This window comes from Anomaloglossus baeobatrachus, unplaced genomic scaffold (assembly GCF_048569485.1).
Source record: "Anomaloglossus baeobatrachus isolate aAnoBae1 unplaced genomic scaffold, aAnoBae1.hap1 Scaffold_74, whole genome shotgun sequence".
In the NCBI taxonomy this organism is placed as follows: domain Eukaryota; kingdom Metazoa; phylum Chordata; class Amphibia; order Anura; family Aromobatidae; genus Anomaloglossus; species Anomaloglossus baeobatrachus.
This window is the reverse complement of record NW_027445118.1, coordinates 377,660-397,128: the sequence shown is the minus strand read 5'-3', so window position 1 is coordinate 397,128 and position 19,469 is coordinate 377,660. Positions and strand designations below refer to the sequence as shown.

The window sequence follows — 19,469 nt, the reverse complement described above, 5'->3', positions numbered from 1 at the left end:
TAGTCACTATTGGCAAGTGTCCGTTGCTGAGGCAGACCGGGAGAAGACCGCCTTCGCCACCCCTATGGGTCTCTGCGAGTTCAAAAGCATGCCCTTCGAGCTGTGCAATGCGCCAGGAACCTTCCAGAGGCTGATGGAATGCTGCTTGGGACAAGATTTTAGGGTGTATAAAAAGGGAGATTAGATCCCGTGATCCCAACGTATTGTTACACCTCTATAAATCACTTGTAAGGCTACATCTGGAATATGGGAACCAGTTTTGGGCTCCACATTTTAAAAAGGACATTCAGAAGTTAGAGTCAGTTCAAAGGTGGGCAACTAGACTACTACAAGGAATGGAAGGCCTCCCATATGATGACAAGTTGAAAAAGTTATTAAGTGATTATTGGCTGCAATGGGGCTTTCTGGCTGGTGCCAGCCTCTCTTCTTAGCACACAGGAACCACAATCCCTACACCATGCTTCAATGGATTCTCTCATCCCAGCCCAGTAAAACTACATATTTTACACAGTCATAAGCAGCCAAAAGGGATCTATTCTATTCAATTGCAAATGATCTAGATAAGACTGAGAATAAGATACTGCACGGGACATAGCAGAGTTGGTCAAGTTGAGTGGAGATGAGTTTGCTATTTGGCACAGCTTTTTGCATCAATAAAGCAAGTAAAAGGTGTGAAAGATAAAAAAAAGGGTGAAAGTGTGAAAAGTGAATTGGCCAAATTGAGGTGCATATAAAGTTTTTGCTTTCTTTCAATTCACTAATGGGGCTCATTTGAATCAGGTGAATTGAGTTCTGCTTTTGGAAACTGGGTTAAGAAGGGGTGCACCGGTCCTGGAGGTACTGCAATACCAGGTCAATGCGTGCAGTGGACAGAGCAAGATTTTTTCCATCTCCTTGTTCTAAAAATCCATTTAATATATGGTCCCCAGAGAGGGGACGTATCAGATATTAAACTGATAAGAACAGATTTAATTTTTTTTTTTTTCTGTTTATCAGTAGGACTTCAAAATAACAAAGGTGATCGCCTCCCGTTGCCTGGGAACCGTCCAGGCACAAGAGGGCTATGTGTCACCAGAAGGCGCACACACTTCCTCAAGGCCGGCAGACGTGCAATCCCAGGCACCTTCCAGTACCGACCAAGGTAGCGTCCTCCGAAACTACACTTGATCTTAGCCAAAAGGCCGAGAAGCTATAACCCGAATTGGTTACGGCCTTGAGTGGCACCCTGGCCTATACCGGACACATCTTAGGGAGAGGGAGACAAACCCACGCCTACAGAAGACATTTTGTCACCCAAGCCAACCCTTGAAAAGGCTGTTTTGCAGAGCAAAAACAAGAAGAATGGTGCTTTTTGCAGCCGCCGCCCACTGCAATGAATCTGAATAACTCCTCCTTTTGGACACAAGCACCTCCCCTCCCCCTTGCAGTCTTTCCAATTCATGATACAAAAAGACGGACGGACAGGACAGGACAGGACAGGCTGCCTGACTTTCCGTCACTGCCACCCTTTGCCATCCTTGCCCGTAGAAAGCCCTTTCATCATCCCCAAACCCTAATCTTTTCCCTTCCCTTCCCAGATGCGTCTCACTCCCTTTCATTAGGAAGTGAGCGCAGCCTTTTCTCCGTTCTGCACATGCGCGACGTTAAACACAAATGCGCAGGCGTGCGTTCCATTACCCTCACTGCATTCCACTCCCATACAGGAAGTGGGCGCAGTTATTACTACGGTCGCACATAAAAGAACCCACGGCCACCACTGCACATAGCTGACTCCACCACAGGACACCCACTTCTACACCAACGCAGGTAAGACAGGATCGGCACCTCTATGCTCCCGTTACAATCAGGCTCAGTCACCATGTGATAACGCTCTCAACTCTTTAGTTGCAGGCTCCCCTTGCTTCACCTCCACTGGCTGTGCTGCCATTTCCTCTCCCACCTGGAAGGTATACTTTATTCCACTATTTTCCTGTTTCTCTCTTCCCCCTTTTCCCATAACCTACTTTTATCTGCATTTGTGGGGTATCTATATGCTATTTACATCATAGTTTTATTCATTAATATGGAAGGGAAGAGTGCCCATGAGAGTGTTGAACTGCGGAGAGCAAGAGATTAAGCTGCTCCGATTTGCCACCATTGATAAGCTGTTCTCAGTAGATACACATGCTATCCAAACAGCAGCATCCACCATTGCTTCAGCCCACCCATTCAGTGACAGCTCACCAAGTCAGCCAGAGGAGTGGTGTAAGGAATTACACGTAGGCACTGACTCCACACCTTCACATCACAAGAAGGGGGTCTACAGGCTAGTGCAAGAATACGAGCAAGTCTTCAGCAAACATCCGCTAGACTTTTGAAGAATAAAAGGGGTCAAACACTACATCCCCACAAGTGCACACCCACCCATCAAAGAGAGATATAAGCCAAAACTACCTGCACATTACCAGTGTACCAAGGACATGTTGAGCAACATGAAGGAGGCTGGGGTTATCCGTGACAGTTGTAGCCTCTGGGCAGCTCCGTTGGTCCTGTTAAAGAAGAAGGACAGCACCACTCCCCTGTATTGAGGAATAGCTAGCTGCATTGAGAACTGCAAATTATTTTTCTACCCTTGATCTCACTAGTCGCTATTGGCAAGTGTCCGTTGCTGAGGCAGACCGGGAGAAGACCGCCTTTGCCACCCCGATGGGTCTCTGCGAGTTCAAAAGCATGCCCTTCGAGCTGTGCAATTTGCCAGGAACCTTCCAGAGGCTGATGGAATGCTGCTTGGGACACCGAAACTTTGAAACGGTACTGCTATACCTTTATGATGTTATTGTTTATTCTAAAGCAAACAAGATTTTAGGGTGTATAAAAAGGGAGATTAGATCCGGTGATCCCAACGTATTGTTACCCCTCTATAAATCACTTGTAAGGCCACATCTGGAATATGGGGTAAAGTCCTGAGCAGGTTGATAACCATTGGTTTGAGCATGGTAGGGTGTAGTGCGCATCTTCCTGCATCGGTAAAAGCTGCAGAAGTCCTTGAAGATTTCCGCTTCAAAGGCTGTGCCTTGATCTGTGAGGACTCTCTCTGAGTAGCCATGAGGTCTGCATAAGTGTGCTTGGAAGACCTTCGCTGCAGTATGGGCCATTAGATCTTTGACTTGTACCACAACCATAAATCTCGAGTAGTTGTCTACCATCGTAAGTGCATACGTGAGCTCGCCTCGATATTCTGCAACAAAACTCCCTTTTTCGATTTCAGTTTCAGCAAACACTCCTCTTCCTGTAGAAAATATTTATCATTACCTAAGACAGTCATTCTAATGCATGACAATATTAAGGCAATTTAGTTAAAACTTGTTTTAACTCACCTTTAAGGGGATTGATGTATTTCATGGTCAATCCAGGTTTGTCAGTGATGGCACTGACATAATGTATGGCGTCTTTTTCGGGCGTTATCCTTTGCCTTTTCATTGTGAAAATCCAGTTGCCTATATCAAAGCAAATTCTACTACTTGTAAAGTATGCAGAAAATGAAATGTAGAACATATAACATCAACTGCTTAGGAACGCATCATAGGTTAGTACTTAAAAGGATATTGTCATGTTCTAGTCATAATGCAAGCTGGACATTTTTCATGTTACCCTGTAATCGCCGGCCTGTTCTAATGCTCACAAGCCAAGATATAGGCTCAGCTGCTAAGGCTTCCCTCTGCCTTCTGAATGAAACTTGAATATGTCTGGGTCACTGTGTATATAGCAGGTGCTCAGAAAAAATAAGAGTCAATTCAATAGAAATAGCTCTGGCACACTATAGTGATCAATAACGTAAGAAAAGAACTCTTGGAATGCTGAAAATTCTTTATTTGTGCAAAAGGATAATTCATCCAACGTTTCGACCTTGTTTTTAGGTCTTTATCAAGGATAAAGTTATCTAAGATCATAAAGGGTTACAAAACCATATAAACACGTAATTAGTACATAGTACAACATAACAGTACAATATATTGCTACTTGAGAGTACAATGGGTCAAATGACCATGATGCACATACAAAAAATTTTTCCAAAGCCATAGTGAAAACATTTGTACTGGGGAAAGAAAATTTCCACATGACCTATCTGGAGAAACATTCTGGATCAAACAACCAAAAATAGTCAAGCAGGTAAATACACACCTATATGGATAACAGGATGATATGTGTTCAATTGTATAGCGTCATTGCCATTAAGGTACAAATGGAAAACTTGCAATCCTATATAGTGAAGGAAATGAACACATATCATATCAAAGAACACAGGAACATGGGTGTGAGAAAAACCTCAATGTTTATACTTTGTTCTTTATAATGGTGTGAACATGTATATGTCTCAGTACCTTATGCACTTGAGAATTCTAGTGAGTAGATCATGAAAGCCTATTTCAGAACTGGAATCGGTAAATAATTGTAGGTGGAATCTAAATGAAAAGATGGTACAAGTGTTATCATGACACGTGGGCTATAACACAATGGACCGTGTGACAAAGAAGAAAGGAGAGAAAGAAGAGGAAGAAAATGCAACTACCTGTAACATTACGTGATAGTCACTGGTAAGTATCACTTGACAATTCAAATGAAAAAGGATTCCTTTATTAAAGGGTTCTCAGTCGCCTCAGGATCATGAAATACAAGGGTAAATGATATGAGAATGGGTAAGAAGCACCACTAAAGGAAATATGAGATGCAGGACATATATCTATAAACCCCTGAACTACATGATAGAAATAAAAAGAAGAAAAAAGAAAAAAAAGAAGAAAGAAGAAGAACACATAGAATGCGGAAAGAGAATGGGTACAACTACCTGAGTTACTGCAGGGAGGCCCCTGGTTGGTATTGTGAGGGTTAGTGGAATTCCTTCACTGAAGGGTTCTCAGTTGCCTCAGGTTCGTGAAAAATGCTATAGACAAATAATGCCCGGAGAAAAGGGGTTCATATACAGCGAATAATGGTAATACAAGGTACATGTGTCACATGTAATAGTATATATATATATATTGTACTAAGCTCTACACCAGAAATAGAAAGTAGTCCCTCTGCCTTCTGTCTAGGTGCCCTGAGTTATGTCCTGTAAACTGTCACAGGGACCCAGACACACATGTGTAGTAGGGGAATATCCCTGCTGAGATGCCAGTGCTAGAGCACTCGTTTGCTGTGGAGTTGAACGCTATGTGAGCAGTTCTTACCTTCAATGAGCAGAAGTCTCTTTTTTCAGATTTCAATATCTCTGTGGGTATCTGGCAGAAATATGGAATACTCTTTACTGCTAAGACCCTGTACACCACTCCCACTAAAGGGGGCTTTACACGCTGCGACATCGCTAATGCGGAGTCGTTGGGGTCACGGAATTTGTGACGCACATCCGGCCGCATTAGCGATGTTGCTGCGTGTGACACCGATGAGCGATTTTGCATCGCTGCAAAAACGTGCAAAATCGCTCATCGGTGACATGGGTCTCCATTCTCGATTATCGTTACTGCAGCAGTAACGATGTAGTTCGTCGCTCCTGCGGCAGCACACATCGCTCCGTGTGACACCGCAGAAACGAGGAACCTCTCCTTACCTGCCTCCCAGCCGCTATGAGGAAGGAAGGAGGTGGGCGGGATGTTCCGGCCACTCATCTCCGCCCCTCCGCTGCTATTGGGCGGTCGCTCAGTGACGTCGCTGTGACGCCGCACGGACCGCCCCCTTAGAAAGGAGGCGGTTCGCCGGTCACAGCGACGTCGCCGGGCAGGTAAGTATGTGTGACGGGTCTGGTCGGTGTTGTGCAGCATGGGCAGCGATTTGCCCGTGTCGCGCAACAGATGGGGGCGGGTATCCACACTAGCGATATCGGGACCGATATCGCAGTGTGTAAAGTAGCCTTTAATAAACTGTGTAAAGGATTTTAAGTAAAAATCCACAATAAACCAGCGCTAGATGGGTTTTTATAATTTTATTAATAGACCACAAATAAAAAATTTTTTGCTATCCTTGTTTCAAGACAGAGTATTTGATAATATACAATACACTGATTATTACTAAAACCAAGGACCACATAAAACAAGGACCACATAAAATAAAAAATGAAAGTAATGAGAATAAAATTCTTTTGTATAACCAATTAACTTCGAGGTGATACAATATTCACATTGATTTAGTTTTACCAGTCTAATGTAATGCCCCGGCCGGTGGCATATATTTTGTTTGGTTAATAATTTAGACTTATACAATGAAAGATGTACTATACCACCCCTGGCTAACTTACAAGTTTTAAGTTGTACAATATAAGTTTGCGACGTTATATTCATATATAGGAAGGCAAACAATATTGGCAATTTAGTGGCACCCACCATACGTAATCTTACAGCACCTAATAAGGGAGGATTATTTGGCCTGAAAGGTTTTTTTCCATGCAAAAGCTGTATAGTATGTAAGAATACAAAAAATATTTCACGGAAATCCTTCTTACAGGGGCAGTCAGAAGTCATGATTAGAGAATTTATTACATGTCAATCAAAGGGAGTAGTATATTGCATTCAATGTCCCTGTCAGAAAAAATACATTGAGAGAACTATTAGACCCCTATGGAAAAGGGTGGGTGAGCACATTAGAAGTGTTAAAAATAAATGTACTAAGCACCCCCTATCCAGACATTATGTGTTAAAACATGGAGGGTCCTTTAAAGGATCCCAAGTATGGCGCGTACAAAAAATAACTAAGGATTGGAGAGGTGGCGATTTCATTAAAAAAATGTCACGAGCAGAAAGCCAATGGATTTTTGAATTGAACACCTTGAAACCATATGGACTCAATAATGATATAGAACTGTTTGCTTTTAATTAATTTATATTTTTATAGGTAGAGGAGTAATAGGTACTGATAATAATACGGAGAGAAGGAAAAAAAAAAAAAAAAAAGCGATTGTCATGGAGATATATGTGTATATATGCATAATATATATTAAAATTGGTGCTTCACTTGCCCAAGGTTGATGTAGATATAAGGGGCTTTTCATATTATAGCAAATTTATATTACACCTTTATGATGTCCTTTTGTTAAATTTATTGTTGAAAAAAAGCATATGCATATATACACATTGTCTTCCCAGTATATGATGATACAAGCAAGGCTATATATAGGTCTTTTTAGAAAAACCTTTAGAAAAACCTTTGCACATAATTATATTATATGGCTATTATGAACGGTCTTTCACAAATTGATATATGTAGTGGTCATTGAATGTTGGTTGAATTTAAACATTGTTTAATTTTATGCAAATTATAACCAATTAAATATATGCATAAATAGTGCTCTAGGCAACAGCTGAGTTATCCTTGAGGAAGGGGGCCGTTACACGCCCCCGAAACGCGCGTCGGATCAGGACTCTGTTTTTGCCTACCTCACCTGTGCGGTGATAACCTGCCAAGTAATCTCTCCCTCGTGTGGAATCAACCGGCTTCCACTGGACACGGTACGGATTGCCTGCTGGAGAGGTTGAGAGGTTACCGCTGACATTTCCTTTGTCTGCAACCAGGATACATTGGTACCTCCAGCGGTTCTGCATTGCTCGTTTGGAAGCGGATCGGAGCCTTGTGTGGTGCTAACCTGCCAAGCAACTTCCTCCTGTGTGGAATCAGTCAGCTGACACTGGATACTGTCTGGACTGCCCGCTGGAGAGGCTGAGTAGTTACCGCTGATCTTATTGTTGTCCGCAGCCAACATCTTGGTGCTTTCAGTGGCTTCGTACTGCTTGATTTCGAAAGTACATTTGGGAGAATACGGGACCGGCTGGTTTGTGGCCTTGTGAAGTGTTATAAAGGCTCTGTAAAGAGGGATGTCGGTAACCATACATCTCCCCCAGAGCCAGCACTAGTCGCGGCCACTGGCCTCAAAACGTCCGCTCTGGAAGTCTAACAGGTCAATCCTGTACATAGCGGTTCCAGCCTAATCAACGGAGAAATCCGGGGTGTTTTTTGCGGTCAAGTTGTTGTGAGGTTTATTCCCCCAGGCCCTGGGGGCGAATATAACGTCGCAAACTTATATTGTACAACTTAAAACTTGTAAGTTAGCCAGGGGTGGTATAGTACATCTTTCATTGTATAAGTCTAAATTATTAACCAAACAAAATATATGCCACCGGCCGGGACATTACATTAGACTGGTAAAACTAAATCAATGTGAATATTGTATCACCTCGAAGTTAATTGGTTATACAAAAGAATTTTATTCTCATTACTTTCATTTTTTATTTTATGTGGTCCTTGTTTTATGTGGTCCTTGGTTTTAGTAATAATCAGTGTATTGTATATTATCAAATACTCTGTCTTGAAACAAGGATAGCAAAAAATTTTTTATTTGTGGTCTATTAATAAAATTATAAAAACCCATCTAGCGCTGGTTTATTGTGGATTTTTACTTAAAATCCTTTACACAGTTTATTAAAGGCTACTTTACACACTGCGATATCGGTCCCGATATCGCTAGTGTGGATACCCGCCCCCATCTGTTGCGCGACACGGGCAAATCGCTGCCCATGCTGCACAACACCGACCAGACCCGTCACACATACTTACCTGCCCGGCGACGTCGCTGTGACCGGCGAACCGCCTCCTTTCTAAGGGGGCGGTCCGTGCGGCGTCACAGCGACGTCACTGAGCGACCGCCCAATAGCAGCGGAGGGGCGGAGATGAGTGGCCGGAACATCCCGCCCACCTCCTTCCTTCCTCATAGCGGCTGGGAGGCAGGTAAGGAGAGGTTCCTCGTTTCTGCGGTGTCACACGGAGCGATGTGTGCTGCCGCAGGAGCGACGAACTACATCGTTACTGCTGCAGTAACGATAATCGAGAATGGAGACCCATGTCACCGATGAGCGATTTTGCACGTTTTTGCAGCGATGCAAAATCGCTCATCGGTGTCACACGCAGCAACATCGCTAATGCGGCCGGATGTGCGTCACAAATTCCGTGACCCCAACGACTCCGCATTAGCGATGTCGCAGCGTGTAAAGCCCCCTTTAGTGGGAGTGGTGTACAGGGTCTTAGCAGTAAAGAGTATTCCATATTTCTGCCAGATACCCACAGAGATATTGAAATCTGAAAAAAGAGACTTCTGCTCATTGAAGGTAAGAACTGCTCACATAGCGTTCAACTCCACAGCAAACGAGTGCTCTAGCACTGGCATCTCAGCAGGGATATTCCCCTACTACACATGTGTGTCTGGGTCCCTGTGACAGTTTACAGGACATAACTCAGGGCACCTAGACAGAAGGCAGAGGGACTACTTTCTATTTCTGGTGTAGAGCTTAGTACAATATATATATATATACTATTACATGTGACACATGTACCTTGTATTACCATTATTCGCTGTATATGAACCCCTTTTCTCCGGGCATTATTTGTCTATAGCATTTTTCACGAACCTGAGGCAACTGAGAACCCTTCAGTGAAGGAATTCCACTAACCCTCACAATACCAACCAGGGGCCTCCCTGCAGTAACTCAGGTAGTTGTACCCATTCTCTTTCCGCATTCTATGTGTTCTTCTTCTTTCTTCTTTTTTTTCTTTTTTCTTCTTTTTATTTCTATCATGTAGTTCAGGGGTTTATAGATATATGTCCTGCATCTCATATTTCCTTTAGTGGTGCTTCTTACCCATTCTCATATCATTTACCCTAGTATTTCATGATCCTGAGGCGACTGAGAACCCTTTAATAAAGGAATCCTTTTTCACTTGAATAGTCAAGTGATACTTACCAGTGACTATCACGTAATGTTACAGGTAGTTGCATTTTCTTCCTCTTCTTTCTCTCCTTTCTTCTTTGTCACACGGTCCATTGTGTTATAGCCCACGTGTCATGATAACACTTGTACCATCTTTTCATTTAGATTCCACCTACAATTATTTACCGATTCCAGTTCTGAAATAGGCTTTCATGATCTACTCACTAGAATTCTCAAGTGCATAAGGTACTGAGACATATACATGTTCACACCATTATAAAGAACAAAGTATAAACATTGAGGTTTTTCTCACACCCATGTTCCTGTGTTCTTTGATATGATATGTGTTCATTTCCTTCACTATATAGGATTGCAAGTTTTCCATTTGTACCTTAATGGCAATGACGCTATACAATTGAACACATATCATCCTGTTATCCATATAGGTGTGTATTTACCTGCTTGACTATTTTTGGTTGTTTGATCCAGAATGTTTCTCCAGATAGGTCATGTGGAAATTTTCTTTCCTCAGTACAAATGTTTTCACTATGGCTTTGGAAAAATTTTTTGTATGTGCATCATGGTCATTTGACCCATTGTACTCTCAAGTAGCAATATATTGTACTGTTATGTTGTACTATGTACTAATTACGTGTTTATATGGTTTTGTAACCCTTTATGATCTTAGATAACTTTATCCTTGATAAAGACCTAAAAACAAGGTCGAAACGTTGGATGAATTATCCTTTTGCACAAATAAAGAATTTTCAGCATTCCAAGAGTTCTTTTCTTACGTTATTGATCACTATAGTGTGCCAGAGCTATTTCTATTGAATTGACTCTTATTTTTTCTGAGCACCTGCTATATACACAGTGACCCAGACATATTCAAGTTTCATTCAGAAGGCAGAGGGAAGCCTTAGCAGCTGAGCCTATATCTTGGCTTGTGAGCATTAGAACAGGCCGGCGATTACAGGGTAACATGAAAAATGTCCAGCTTGCATTATGACTAGAACATGACAATATCCTTTTAAGTACTAACCTATGATGCGTTCCTAAGCAGTTGATGTTATATGTTCTACATTTCATTTTCTGCATACTTTACAAGTAACTCACAATTTTGCCTCTTGTAACATACTCCCACCACCACTGTGGTAAAGCTTCAATTACAAATTCAAACGCACAAAAATCTGTTATAGATATACAGATTTTCAGAAAAGCTCAAGAGAGTCAGAAATAAAAAATACTTTTTCTTTATTTAGATATTTTCACTATTAAAATTACATATATACAAAACTCCACTGTATAGTACCCATGGACTGGTCAAAACAGGTCAGAAAAATCATAAGCCCGCATTAACAAATGGATTAAGAATTCATAATGCCCTATACTTGAAATAAACATATATAAGGCTCTAATGAAAATTCAAACTTCTTTTTTCCAAATGCAGGGTTATTCAGTAAACAGTAGACATAGTTACATCATGTGGTAAGTGATACTAAAGTGCACATACCATTATAACATTATCCTATACTACTCTGGGATTCACAATCTATTTAATACACTCCCAAGTTATTGTGGATAGGAACCGGGTTGTAATACTATTGGGGTTGCACCATAATATGCCACCCAGCTTTCAATGAGAGCAGTAAACCCACTGAACCACCACAGAGATAACTAATGTCCGTTACCTGTTAGGGAGACCTGAATTCCACGTCCTGCGACCCCAACACGTGTTGGGGTCGCAGGACGTGGAATTCAGGTCTCCCTAACAGGTAACGGACATTAGTTATCTCTGTGGTGGTTCAGTGGGTTTACTGCTCTCATTGAAAGCTGGGTGGCATATTATGGTGCAACCCCAATAGTATTACAACCCGGTTCCTATCCACAATAACTTGGGAGTGTATTAAATAGATTGTGAATCCCAGAGTAGTATAGGATAATGTTATAATGGTATGTGCACTTTAGTATCACTTACCACATGATGTAACTATGTCTACTGTTTACTGAATAACCCTGCATTTGGAAAAAAGAAGTTTGAATTTTCATTAGAGCCTTATATATGTTTATTTCAAGTATAGGGCATTATGAATTCTTAATCCATTTGTTAATGCGGGCTTATGATTTTTCTGACCTGTTTTGACCAGTCCATGGGTACTATACAGTGGAGTTTTGTATATATGTAATTTTAATAGTGAAAATATCTAAATAAAGAAAAAGTATTTTTTATTTCTGACTCTCTTGAGCTTTTCTGAAAATCTGTATATCTATAACAGATTTTTGTGCGTTTGAATACTTTACAAGTAGTAGAATTTGCTTTGATATAGGCAACTGGATTTTCACAATGAAAAGGCAAAGGATAACGCCCGAAAAAGACGCCATACATTATGTCAGTGCCATCACTGACAAACCTGGATTGACCATGAAATACATCAATCCCCTTAAAGGTGAGTTAAAACAAGTTTTAACTAAATTGCCTTAATATTGTCATGCATTAGAATGACTGTCTTAGGTAATGATAAATATTTTCTACAGGAAGAGGAGTGTTTGCTGAAACTGAAATCGAAAAAGGGAGTTTTGTTGCAGAATATCGAGGCGAGCTCACGTATGCACTTACGATGGTAGACAACTACTCGAGATTTATGGTTGTGGTACAAGTCAAAGATCTAATGGCCCATACTGCAGCGAAGGTCTTCCAAGCACACTTATGCAGACCTCATGGCTACTCAGAGAGAGTCCTCACAGATCAAGGCACAGCCTTTGAAGCGGAAATCTTCAAGGACTTCTGCAGCTTTTACCGATGCAGGAAGATGCGCACTACACCCTACCATGCTCAAACCAATGGTTATCAACCTGCTCAGGACTTTACCCCATATTCCAGATGTGGCCTTACAAGTGATTTATAGAGGGGTAACAATACGTTGGGATCACCGGATCTAATCTCCCTTTTTATACACCCTAAAATCTTGTTTGCTTTAGAATAAACAATAACATCATAAAGGTATAGCAGTACCGTTTCAAAGTTTCGGTGTCCCAAGCAGCATTCCATCAGCCTCTGGAAGGTTCCTGGCAAATTGCACAGCTCGAAGGGCATGCTTTTGAACTCGCAGAGACCCATCGGGGTGGCAAAGGCGGTCTTCTCCCGGTCTGCCTCAGCAACGGACACTTGCCAATAGCGACTAGTGAGATCAAGGGTAGAAAAATAATTTGCAGTTCTCAATGCAGCTAGCTATTCCTCAATACAGGGGAGTGGTGCTGTCCTTCTTCTTTAACAGGACCAACGGAGCTGCCCAGAGGCTACAACTGTCACGGATAACCCCAGCCTCCTTCATGTTGCTCAACATGTCCTTGGTACACTGGTAATGTGCAGGTAGTTTTGGCTTATATCTCTCTTTGATGGGTGGGTGTGCACTTGTGGGGATGTAGTGTTTGACCCCTTTTATTCTTCAAAAGTCTAGCGGATGTTTGCTGAAGACTTGCTCGTATTCTTGCACTAGCCTGTAGACCCCCTTCTTGTGATGTGAAGGTGTGGAGTCAGTGCCTACGTGTAATTCCTTACACCACTCCTCTGGCTGACTTGGTGAGCTGTCACTGAATGGGTGGGCTGAAGCAATGGTGGATGCTGCTGTTTGGATAGCATGTGTATCTACTGAGAACAGCTTATCAATGGTGGCAAATCGGAGCAGCTTAATCTCTTGCTCTCCGCAGTTCAACACTCTCATGGGCACTCTTCCCTTCCATATTAATGAATAAAACTATGATGTAAATAGCATATAGATACCCCACAAATGCAGATAAAAGTAGGTTATGGGAAAAGGGGGAAGAGAGAAACAGGAAAATAGTGGAATAAAGTATACCTTCCAGGTGGGAGAGGAAATGGCAGCACAGCCAGTGGAGGTGAAGCAAGGGGAGCCTGCAACTAAAGAGTTGAGAGCGTTATCACATGGTGACTGAGCCTGATTGTAACGGGAGCATAGAGGTGCCGATCCTGTCTTACCTGCGTTGGTGTAGAAGTGGGTGTCCTGTGGTGGAGTCAGCTATGTGCAGTGGTGGCCGTGGGTTCTTTTATGTGCGACCGTAGTAATAGCTGCGCCCACTTCCTGTATGGGAGTGGAATGCAGTGAGGGTAATGGAACGCACGCCTGCGCATTTGTGTTTAACGTCGCGCATGTGCAGAACGGAGAAAAGGCTGCGCTCACTTCCTAATGAAAGGGAGTGAGACGCATCTGGGAAGGGAAGGGAAAAGATTAGGGTTTGGGGATGATGAAAGGGCTTTCTACGGGCAAGGATGGCAAAGGGTGGCAGTGACGGAAAGTCAGGCAGCCTGTCCTGTCCTGTCCTGTCCGTCCGTCTTTTTGTATCATGAATTGGAAAGACTGCAAGGGGGAGGGGAGGTGCTTGTGTCCAAAAGGAGGAGTTATTCAGATTCATTGCAGTGGGCGGCGGCTGCAAAAAGCACCATTCTTCTTGTTTTTGCTCTGCAAAACAGCCTTTTCAAGGGTTGGCTTGGGTGACAAAATGTCTTCTGTAGGCGTGGGTTTGTCTCCCTCTCCCTAAGATGTGTCCGGTATAGGCCAGGGTGCCACTCAAGGCCGTAACCAATTCGGGTTATAGCTTCTCGGCCTTTTGGCTAAGATCAAGTGTAGTTTCGGAGGACGCTACCTTGGTCGGTACTGGAAGGTGCCTGGGATTGCACGTCTGCCGGCCTTGAGGAAGTGTGTGCGCCTTCTGGTGACACATAGCCCTCTTGTGCCTGGACGGTTCCCAGGCAACGGGAGGCGATCACCTTTGTTATTTTGAAGTCCTACTGATAAACAGAAAAAAAAAAAATTAAATCTGTTCTTATCAGTTTAATATCTGATACGTCCCCTCTCTGGGGACCATATATTAAATGGATTTTTAGAACAAGGAGATGGAAAAAATCTTGCTCTGTCCACTGCACGCATTGACCTGGTATTGCAGTACCTCCAGGACCGGTGCACCCCTTCTTAACCCAGTTTCCAAAAGCAGAACTCAATTCACCTGATTCAAATGAGCCCCATTAGTGAATTGAAAGAAAGCAAAAACTTTATATGCACCTCAATTTGGCCAATTCACTTTTCACACTTTCACCCTTTTTTTTATCTTTCACACCTTTTACTTGCTTTATTGATGCAAAAAGCTGTGCCAAATAGCAAACTCATCTCCACTCAACTTGACCAACTCTGCTATGTCCCGTGCAGTATCTTATTCTCAGTCTTATCTAGATCATTTGCAATTGAATAGAATAGATCCCTTTTGGCTGCTTATGACTGTGTAAAATATGTAGTTTTACTGGGCTGGGATGAGAGAATCCATTGAAGCATGGTGTAGGGATTGTGGTTCCTGTGTGCTAAGAAGAGAGGCTGGCACCAGCCAGAAAGCCCCATTGCAGCCAATAATCACTTAATAACTTTTTCAACTTGTCATCATATGGGAGGCCTTCCATTCCTTGTAGTAGTCTAGTTGCCCACCTTTGAACTGACTCTAACTTCTGAATGTCCTTATTAAAATGTGGAGCCCAAAACTGGTTCCCATATTCCAGATGTAGCCTTACAAGTGATTTATAGAGGTGTAACAATACGTTGGGATCACGGGATCTAATCTCCCTTTTTATACACCCTAAAATCTTGTCCCAAGCAGCATTCCATCAGCCTCTGGAAGGTTCCTGGCGCATTGCACAGCTCGAAGGGCATGCTTTTGAACTCGCAGAGACCCATAGGGGTGGCGAAGGCGGTCTTCTCCCGGTCTGCCTCAGCAACGGACACTTGCCAATAGTGACTAGTGAGATCAAGGGTAGAAAAATAATTTGCAGTTCTCAATGCAGCTAGCGATTCCTCAATACGGGGAGTGGTGCCGTCCTTCTTTTTTAACAGGATCAACAGAGCTGCCCAAAGGCTACAACTGTCACGGATAACCCCAGCCGCCTTCATGTTGCTCAACATGTCCTTGGTACACTGGCAATGTGAAGGTGGTATTGGCTTATAGCTCTCTTTGATGGGTGGGTGTGCACCTGTGGGGATGTGGTGTTGGACCCCTTTTATTCCCCCAAAATCTAGCGGGCTTCCCACCGGTAACCCGCTCCCCAGCTTGGATGGATGCTGAGGGAGCCCCTTTTGCCCGCAGGCTCTGGCCCTGGGAACTGTAGCCTTGGCGGTGACTGTGCTTCCCTCTACGGTGTGAGCTGTTGCCTTCAATCGGGTCTTGACTGCTGGGAAACCCTGGAGGTTCCTGTCGCTAACGGATTTGACCGGTTTTACGGCGACTCCTAGCCTGGTCGGGGTCCGTAGGCCCTGCCGGATGGTGCTGGCTTCTCTTCACTCCCCGATCTGGTACCGGCGGGCCACCGCCCATCCCCGGTCCGTACGGTTCACTCCAATCAGCCTCTCCTGCAGAAGGTCACCACCGTCTGCCAACCTTGCTGAGTGCCCGGGCCACACACCCGGACACGGTCAGTCTCCTCTCCTCTTCACTTCTCTAACTCCAAAACTGATCTCTAATCTGACTCCTTTTCCCGCCTCCAGGACTGTGAACTCCTCGGTGGGTGGGATCAACCGCCTGGCCCACCCCCTGGTGTGGACATCAGCCCCTGGAGGAAGGCAACTAGGATTTGTGTTTAGCTTCGGTGTGCCTAGCCGGAGTGTAGAGTGTGTTGGTGTAGTACCTGTGACGACCTGGCTTGTCCAGGGCGCCACATTCCCCTATAGTAAAATGCAGACCGTCCGCGGGCTGCCCGTCCATCACCGGTTTTATTTTCACAACTGAAAAAGAATAAAACGGTAAAACATGTAAAAGCATCATAAACATTTTACAACGGTACAGCTTCCGCTCTTCTCCCACCCAAACAACCTGGCCCTGATGCTGCCCCTAAGAAGCGGGCAGCACCCCTTGACCCCAGTCCAGCACCAAGTTGCCCGAGCGGGTTCTGTCTCTTTCAGGGGGCCCACGTCCAAGGGGACCCCTGAACCCCCGGAGGATCGCCACCGGTTACGGTAGTGGCGGGCCTAGGCCATCCCTTTCCTCCAGGCCCATCCTCTCAAATCAGCCTCTCCGGAGGCGGTAACGGTGTCAAGCCAACAAACATTTTTATTTACATTGCACTAAGTTTGTGGTTGCCCTGCAAGTTCTCGGGCTTGTCCGTAAGCAGTTCCTTACGCAATGGTTGCACAGTCCCTACGGGGACAACAGTTGCCGGCAACGGCCGGTTTAATCACGGTTCAATCAGGTAAACTTCTTTGGTTGATCATCTTTACTTATCATTTAAAACTTTCAAACTGGTACACTCAACACATAAAGCCCCCCCCTTTTAAAGAGTAGTTTCCCTGTACCTAAGTGGGGGTCTACCTAGGTTGGGGCGAGTGGACCTTCGGGGTCCGGTGTCAGTGGTGACAGGCAGTGGGGCAGAGGGAACAGTCAGTTCCTCCTCCCTGCTATCATGTGGGGCAGAAGGAGGCGTAGGGGAGCTGGGTACAGGTACATCCCTGGGCACTGGCTCGCGGTTAACCGTTTCCATCATTTCTTCATCCACGGGTTGTGGGAACAGTATCACTGGAAGGATCACCGCACCGTTCTGTGTAGGCCAGTCTGCTGGAAAATCACCCATCATGGTGTGGATTACCTCTTTTTCCTTCTCCACTGGACTGGGAACTGGAGCCTCATCCGCTACTCTCAATGCTGGTGGGCACTTCTTCAGGTGGTCTCGGGAAACCGTGGCCAAAGTCCCCCCCTGGTCACGGCTGATCTGGTAGGCATTCCCATTCTCCCATCCTGTGGGCTGGACTACATACGGGGTTTTTTCCCATTGATCATCCAGCTTGTGGGCCCTTCTTTTCCGCTTCAGCACTACATCCCCAGGTTGGAAGGAACCGGCAGGCGCCTTCTTGTTGAAGCACTGCTCCTGTTGTCCCCGACTCCGGCACAAGTTCTTTTCAACATACTCCTGGACCTGTCGGTACTGTGTCCTCCGCCGAGTGTCCCATTCAGCTGTCGACAGGAGTGCTTCTGAAGCTTCCAAGCCCATTTCCAGATCCACTGGTAGCCGGCCGGGACGAGCTCTCATCAGGTATGCTGGAGTGCATTTCGTAGAGCTGGAAGGGATGTTGTTGTACATATCGACCAGGTCAGGTAGCTTCTCCAGCCACAGGTTCCGCTCTTCCAGTGGTAACGTCTTGAGGAGGCCCAGGACCAAGTGGTTCATCTTTTCACAAATGCCATTGGTTTGGGCGTGGTAAGGCGTGGTCCGGATTTTCTTGCAGCCGTACAACTGGCAGAATTCCTGGAATACCTCTGCTTCAAAGGCCGGACCCTGGTCGGTAAGCACCCTCTCCGGGTACCAATGCGGTCAACAGAAATAAGCCTGGAAAGCCTTAGCAGCGGTGCGGCCGGTTAAGTCCTTAACTGGGACAACCACCAGGAACCTCGAGTAGTGGTCTACGATGGTCAGAGCGTAGGTGTACCCACTTCGGCTGGGGGTGAGCTTTACATGGTCAAGGGCAACCAGCTCCAGCGGTTGGTGTGTAATGATCAGGTGTAGGGGTGCCTTCTGGCTGGCCTCGTCCTTCCTTCTCAATGCGCAAGGGCCACATTCTCGGCACCAGGCCTCCACAGATTCCCGCATTCCACTCCAATAGAACCGCTCTCTTAACAACATCTCTAGCTTCTTCCACCCGAAGTGCACTGCACCATCATGGTATGCTTGCAGGACGGTGGGCACGTTAGCCTGGGGAATCACCAGCTGGCGGATCTTCTCGTGAGTCTTTGGATTAATCAGCTCGCGATACAACTTCCCCTGGTGTAGGTATAGCCGGGTCCGTTCTTGCCACAGACGTTGGGCTTCGGCAGGGGCAGCAGGGTCTATCCCAGCAGAACCCTGTTCCACTAGAGTCTTGACCAGGCGGACAGCAGGTGCCTGGTCCTGAGCTTCCTGCCAGTCCTGTCGGGGCAGCGGATCCAGGTTCACCCGTTGTTGGTAGACGTGCACCTTCTCAGTGAATGGCCGGTGAAATGCAGGCAACTCGATCTCTGCGAGGTCATCATCCTCTGGCCCCTCTTCCGACAGGTGGGGCATCCGGGAGAGTGCATTGGCATTGACGTTGGTACGGCCGGCCCGGTACTTGATGGTGAAATCGTAGTTGGCTAACCTGGTCACCCACCGCTGCTCCAACGCGCCCAGCTTGGCCGTATCTAGATGGGTCAGCAGGTTATTGTCTGTGTACGCGGTGAACTTGGCTGCTGCCAGGTAATGGCGGAACCGCTCGGTGATAGCCCACACCAGTGCCAAGAGCTCAAGCTTGAAGGAGATGTAGTTCTCAGGGTTCCTCTCAGTCGGTCGGAGTTTTCGGCTAGCATAAGCTATTACCTTTTCCCTTCTGTCTTGGACCTGGGATAGAACAGCCCCCAAGCCCACATTGCTGGCGTCGGTGTAGAGGATGAATGGGCGGCTGTAGTCAGGGTACGCTAGGATTTCCTCTCCGGTCAGGGCTGTTCTCAGCTGGCGGAAGGATTCCTCATGCTTTTCTTCCCACACCAATGGGGCTACTAGGGATCTACCACCCTTGGTCTGTCCTACGAGGAGGTCTTGCATGGGGGCAGCCATCTTTGTGTACCCCTTAATGAAGCGACGGTAATATCCCACCAGGCCCAGAAACTGCCTCACTTCCCTCACTGTGGTCGGTCTCGGCCAGTCATCATAGTATCATAGTTTTAAGGTTGAAGGGAGACTCTAAG

General features: G+C 45.2%; 2 pseudogenes; one reads left to right on the top strand and one right to left on the bottom strand.

Annotated features, from left to right (window-relative positions):
- Positions 1–815: 815 nt before the first annotated feature.
- On the bottom strand, positions 816–1,022 carry LOC142287669 (U2 spliceosomal RNA; annotated as a pseudogene).
- A 13,484-nt stretch (positions 1,023–14,506) lies between these two features.
- Positions 14,507–14,712, top strand: LOC142287663 (U2 spliceosomal RNA; annotated as a pseudogene).
- The last annotated feature ends 4,757 nt before the right edge of the window (positions 14,713–19,469 follow it).